Raw genomic sequence first — 6992 nt, forward strand, 5'->3', positions numbered from 1 at the left:
GTTTGACGCTCCTGACCTCTTCCTTTTCCAGACCCTCTGCCTTCTCCACAAAGTCCGCCGCACCAGTAGGCCGGAGAGTCTTGCCGACCTTTTTACCACAAACCGCGACATTCCCGATCGTTTGCGACACACCAGACAGGACAATCTTTTATCTCTACCAAGAGTCAGAACGGAAACCGGGAAGAGGCGTTTCGCGTACCGCGCAGCTCTGGAAATGAACAGACTTCCATACGACTGCGAGAATATGTCAGTCGGGAAGTTTAAGAGACAGCTGCAGCGGCGGCTCCTCTCTCAGGTCACTTGAAGCTGATTTTAGTAGGAATAGGCGCGTATGTATGTTTTTGTTTTTTTTTATTTGTATGTGTCGCGTTTTACCCTCGCTTTATGTACCTCATATGACTAAGAACTGTAAAAACCACATCCGTGTGGATAGTTCGTGCCTTTACAAATACAAATACAAATAATACCTAATGATGGACAGGTGGATCATGATATTGAGGTTCAATGGGTAGAATTGGAGCAGAAGTTTCATTTAATGGGTGCAAAATAACCCAGTAGTTGACTTCAACAAACGCCCCTTAACCCAAATCACCACCTTTTACCTAAAAGTTGTCAATTTAATTTTGGCCATATTCCAGCTAAGTCATCAGGCCATCTACCCCATGTAAAGCCCCCGTCTGTCTCTTATGTGAGTTATGCGGAGCTCTTCTGAATTGAACCCTGAACATAATGAACCTAGCTAGGTTACATGCCACACTGACACCATATTGATATGAAAGTGTTGAAAATGTGCTATAAATTTGACAACTTCATTAGGTATGCTTTATGAAGACAGCAGGAAAGCAGGTACGATGGAGATGGGACGGAAGTTTGAAGGATTGTTAGGATCACCGGTTTTGTGAATGGGGTACACGAGGGAATGTTTCCAGGAGGCAGGGATTTCGTTGGATGTGATGCAGGAGTTGACGAGGAATAAAAGAACGTGACCTATGGAGTTAAAGGAGAGCTTCAGGATGCGGATACAAAGGCCGTCCGCACCACGAGCCGGGGAGTTTCGCATGCTTGACACGATGCGGTGCAGAGCATTCAGGCTGATAGGGTGCAGGGCAAACGAACACGTACCCACCCTCGGTAGGCGGGTGGGGAGCGAAGGTGGCTGACCTAACGCTCTCAGTAATAGGTATCCTTCCTTATTACATAGAAACTTTGAATGGCATGGCAATTTATAATTTTAAATGACAATATTTTTGTTTCTTCTGTAGGTAGGTAGGTAGGTAGGTAGGTACACCAGACTGCTATGGACACTTTTCCAAGTTGGTGGGGCAAAAAACCTAATGTATATCTTGGTTTGAGTCGTTTGATTGAGTTGATTGATTCCTTTCATTGTCGCGTTTGAGTCGATTGAATCAATTCCCGAAAACTGCTCTGACTTGATTGATTTGATTGGTTTCCCAAATTTGTCGTGATTGAATTGATTGCTATTGATTGAGTCGTATACAACCCTAATTCAGTGTGACAACATTTTCAGGATAGTTGGAAATTGGCAAGTCCCCATTCCAACACCGCTCTATTGATTCGTGCATTATGATTAAATATTGCCTTATCCTTAGGGAATATCTAAAATCCGTTTCGGCACTAGGATTTTTGGCAGATGATAAATACCTACGACACATCAGTGTGGCGTCGATAGATGACATGGCTCCGCAGCCAATAGCCGATTGGTTTCACTTGACATACCGCGGGGACGGGGTCTGCATACTCGATGTATTTATCGCTGGTGACCTGCTGACCCCCCTCTGACCCCTTGCAAGGCGCTATGACCCGCTGACCCCCACTGACCGGCTGTAGCGCTCTGTGGCTGTGACCCGCCGTGACCTCAGTGATGTCAGCCTGACTCAGACGTCTGGTGAAGTCTGTGCTATCCGGTATGTCTGAATAGGGAGTGCACAACAGGAACGAAATGGAACGCGACGACGGGGCGTGCGAATTCAGTGCAACAGCCACTGGGCAACTGTGGCTCGCTTGAATTCTTGCAATGTGTTACATATTCAAGATTTAATTGTTTCCTCAAATGTTGTGTATGTAATGCAGCGCAAACTGCGATATTCCAAACATCCTGAACCTACGCCAGTTTTTCAGCGCCTTTTTACGCCTTTTTAAGCACAACTCAGTATTTGACATAGGCTCCGAGATTCTCAACTCTTCACGGCGAAGTTGTTGGTTTCAGCTGTGAAGCATGAACTGTCTTTTTCAGACTGTCAATGGTTGTCGACAATCATTATTGCCATTCACTCAGTCCCATGGAGGAATACGGTTCCTTTGAAACGAAGTGCTGCCTTGATGGAGCACCTCCATTGTAATGACAAGCACAAGGAGATGGAAGGCGACGTCGAAGGAATAAATTCACTGCATACCGGCCCTGGTCCTGTTGATTAACCTCTGTTCTATTGATCCTTTTTCAACTTATCCCACCTCTGTCTTCGGCGACATTCCGCTGAATGAGTGAAAAAGATCAGGTAAATACCCAGCTCTCTGTGATGTGGGTGTCTATCTACTGTCTCTACTGTCTAGGCTGCCTCCAATAAATGTACGGACTGCAGACGGCGGCTGTCTGCGGCTGGCCGTTTGTCTGGCCCCCAGCCGCTCCCGTCCCCCCTCCCTCCGTCCCCTCGCTCTCCCTCCGTCCCCTCCCCCTCCCTCCGTCTGACCCCTCTGCACCCTGCGTGCCAGACACCGGGGCGTCTCGCGTGACTGTCTTCATCCTCCCTCCCCCTGAATCCCGCCCGTATTGTCACGGCGAATTATAAAGCAGCCACAAACAAACTGCAAACCAGCTGACGCCGTGGGGGCGGAGAGGGGGGGGGGCGGAGGGGACGCCGCGGAGCTGCGGTGGCAGCGGCGGCGGTGGTGGCGGTGGCGGTAGCGGCGGGGCTGTTGTTGACGCCATCAGCGATGCCAGCATTGGAAGCAATGGCGGTGTTGTGGGGGCCGCGGCGGCGGGGGCGACAGCGATGATGACGATGCTGATAGGAATCATGTTGTGGTAGTGGTGACTGGTGACGTGGGGGAGTAATGTTGATGGTGGCAGTGGCTGTTGCGATGGCACGTCGATGGGTGGCGACGGTCTCCACCGCGCCTCCGTCCGCCGTATCAACTGGAATGCGGTCTGTCCGCACGGCACTGGTCGTTTCGGGTATATTTGGCAGGCACCGGCTCGTGCCGCCAGTTACCAGGCGGGTCTCACACACCGGGTCCCCGTCAGATCGAGATTACCTGTCCACGTCTCACGTCACCTTCTGCGAGCAGCCGCCTGACGAGCTTACGGCTTACGGAAAAGTGCTAAACGTGAGCTCTGCTCGCCGCTGAGCGTCGCTTTGGCTTTACTCCTCTGTTGTGACTGGATTCGTGGAGATTTATTCTTTCCACCTACTGAGCTAAGCCTTTCCTGACCTTGAAGTTAGATGTCGCCTCTTGGTAGCAACTCTTATGTTCATCGCGAATCACGCATGGATTCCTGATTTCTTGAGCATATTATCTTCGCCGTATGAGAGCCAATGGACCGATCGGATGCTGCCCTTTCCGAACTTCGGGCTGCCTGCCTACCGTTCTAGACGGGCGGGAGCCAGTTTGTCCGTCTGTCTGTCTGTCTGTCGGTGTCGAGCACGGCCTCCCGTTTGTCGGTCGAGCTGGAGGGTGGCGGTGTCTGCTGTCTGTCTGTCTGTAGTTGGTTCGTCTGCAGGTGGTCTAAAAGGTGGCAGGTGGTCTGAGTGTGTTCCGTCTGCCTCTATCCGTCTTTCTTTGTCCGTCTGTCCGTCTGCCGCTCCAAGGGTGACGGGTCGGGATGCCGTCACCCCGTCCGTCCGTCTGCCGGTTTGCCGCTCCAAGGGTGACGGGTCGGGATGCCGTCACCCCGTCTGTCCGTCTGCCGGTCCAAGGGTGACGGGTCGGGATGCCGTCACCCCGTCTGTCCGTCTGCCGCTCCAAGGGTGACCGGTCGTGATACCGTCACCCCGTCCGTCCGTCTGCCGGTCGCGCCGATGGCCGTGTCGCCGATGACCGTGTCGCCGATGGCCGTGTCGCCACTCGCCCCGGCCCGTGTCGAGTGGCCTCCGATGACTCCCCGGGTGATGTCATGCCCGAGGAGACGGCTGGCCAGATTTGGTGCCATCACCCGATCCGCGGAATGTGCCGATCGAGCCGGGCCGGAACCGGTCCCGGCCAGGGGGTGGGGGTGGTGGGGGTGTCTGGGAGTCGGGGAGGGTGAGGGCACCTGGCCAGGACCGGTCCCAGCTACATAGGGGTGGGTGGGAGTCGGGCTGCCTGGAGGGCCGGGAGGTTGACCAGCACACCTGGGACCAGTTCGAGTCGGGGCTTTGTTGATGTGGGATGCTTCAGAGCCTGAGTAGAGGTGAGGGCAACGAAAGGGGCTATGCCGTTTTCATTACATGCTTGTTGTATAGCTAATAATGTTTCGAAGCTATCTGAGCTAAAAAAAAGTTCACTGCTGCATGACATCAAATGATGCAAATTCAAGATATCACTGGCTCCAAGTACCTGAGGTGATGTGTTGTGAAATGTGAGCTTTATTGCGAGGATCGGTAGATTATTTCAGTTAAACTGCCCCTTCAGACGGTGGCACGTGCCTCCGTCACGCCCGCCGCCGGCCAGGTGACGAACTGCCGCGCCGCGCCGCGGCGTCCGCCGACACCGAAAGTGGCCCATTTCCGGCGGCCCAGTTACCTCCAGCCGGCGGCCCTGTGTCGGCTGCTGCTGGACGGATGATGTGCCGAGTATAGCGCCCGGCTGGGCTGCAGTCGGAGGAAGGCAACGCTGTTTGTTTGTGTAACACAGGCGGATGTGTTTCCTGTTTTGGGCTTGTTGAGGGGATGTAACTGTGCACTGTGTGTCGTGTCAGCCTTTGAACTAGTCGCTGATTTGGGTTACCGTGATGAGAGATTATTGATACAGTGATGTGCAACTCTACATCAGACTCCATTCACATCATAGCGGAATGACTGACACACAGCCGTGGTTTCACGGAGGCTGGAACTAATTATTTTATACATTTAGGAGGAATGACATACGGGTACATTTCCTTATTGTTCTTCTGCTGCTTTTCATTTCGAATATTTGCTCCTCTCTTCATTGGTATTGGATGTATTGTTACGTTTCTTTTGCCTTCACCAAATCTTCATTCTATTGTGGTCCTAATTTACATAAATATGTATTATCGTCGCCTTTTATGTAACGAACTACTAAACACTCAGCTTTACCCCCAAAATGATGAACATGATTCTACGGAAGTGGACACATTCCAGCTACCACCTGGATGCCAGTTACCAGAAAAATGTCTGTTCCTATTCCGCTTTCGGCTGGTGGAATGCTGACGGTATCACGCGATTACAGTTTGTTCGCCGTCATTGTTTGTCGTGTTTCAATGGGCCGCGACTTGTCGAGCTTTGTGGAACGCTTCTGCCGAAAATCCTTCGTAGCTGGAATGTTTGATAGGTTCAGCCGATAAACTGCCTATGTTTTACAATGTTTCGCAGTGTGATATGTGGTGTTTGTGTTCTGTGACCTTTTTTGTGACCTTTTCTGACCTTTATCTGTCTCTGTTTCAGGTGAGTGGCAGGAGAGGTCTTCGTGCTCCTTGGAAGGTGGGTTTGAAACATACACTTCACGTCAAGCCACGACTTCAAATACTTTCTAGTCCTGCCGTCTTACAGAAACAACGCGTAGCACTTGTAAGCCAAGTGCAGAAGCTGACCATACGCTTCACTTTTGGATTTAATTCCACAATCCGTTTGGTTTCCAGGGCCAGAAATCTTATGTGGATTTCGCCGGCGGTCGGTAGCTTCTCTTTCTCACCGCGGGACCTTCCCCCGTCCCTGAGTCAGTCGGTCAGCTGGCGGCGCCTCGACCATGTATGGAGACTGTCGGCGCCCCCGCTCCCTGCCACCCCTCCCCTCCCCTCCCCCCAGCGGTGCACGCCAAAATGGCCACTGACGCCGGCACGGCCACTGCCTGGTCAGCGCTGGGGACACGGTTGGAGGTTCGTGAGGAGGCGCTAGGGTGGTGGTTAGGGGAGGTCGGGGAGTCGACAGGTAGGGGAGCGGAATGTGCTTCGGGGCTGATTGAGAGGGCATGAATATGTTGCAATGGGAGATGAATTCCGTGTTGGATTACTTGTGAATTATGCTGACAACCTGAAAGTTACAAATCTGAGTCTTGCGTTATTGTAGTTTGACAAAGATCGATTTTGACAAAGATTGACCACAAATTCGTTCATAAACCTGACATGTCAAGTAATCAAATCGTTTTAGCTGGACAAGAACAAATGGTAATGCGCCCGCCGGTTTTCATGTGTGGGTCCGGCTGCCGTTTCGTTGGTCAGCGCCCGCCATGAATGGAGCCTTCCAGGGATCGTTAGAAATCGCTGCCAGGCTCCTGAACAAATCGCCATTGGATTGCATATCTGCAATCGGCATCTGAGCAATACGTCAATCGCAATACGGGCTGAGCCGATCGGCAGAAAAATCGCGAACCTGTCGAGCTGCATTGCCGAGTCATGCACTGGCCACGGCGGTCTGGTAACAGCTGCCAGATCCCCCCAGATCAGCCTTGGCGCTTTTCCCGGAAAAGCCATCGCTCACCGTGAAGATTGACTTTCGAAAAGAGCGTCGCCCACTCAGCCGTCGCGGGCGAATAATTTGCTGTGAAAACACTCCAGTGTGGAGTTGGTGCTAGGCATTGGATCTAGGCATGCCTGCGTTGAGAGGAACGGGACGAAAAGATGGAGTTGGAATGCTAAGACCTCTAGCTAGCAGTGTCTATAGTTATAAATATAGTGCCTATAATTCAGTGACGTTGCACTTGTTTAGTCCGTCAGCGGGCGCCGCTATTTTACCGCCGCGTGCAACTGTTGGTGTCAGAACTGGTCCCTCAACCCGTGCAGTAGTGGTAGCGGCAGCTAAACTACACGAGTAGTTAGT

This window comes from Amphibalanus amphitrite, unplaced genomic scaffold (assembly GCF_019059575.1).
Source record: "Amphibalanus amphitrite isolate SeventyFive unplaced genomic scaffold, NRLGWU_Aamphi_draft 000165F_arrow, whole genome shotgun sequence".
NCBI classification, from domain to species: domain Eukaryota; kingdom Metazoa; phylum Arthropoda; class Thecostraca; order Balanomorpha; family Balanidae; genus Amphibalanus; species Amphibalanus amphitrite.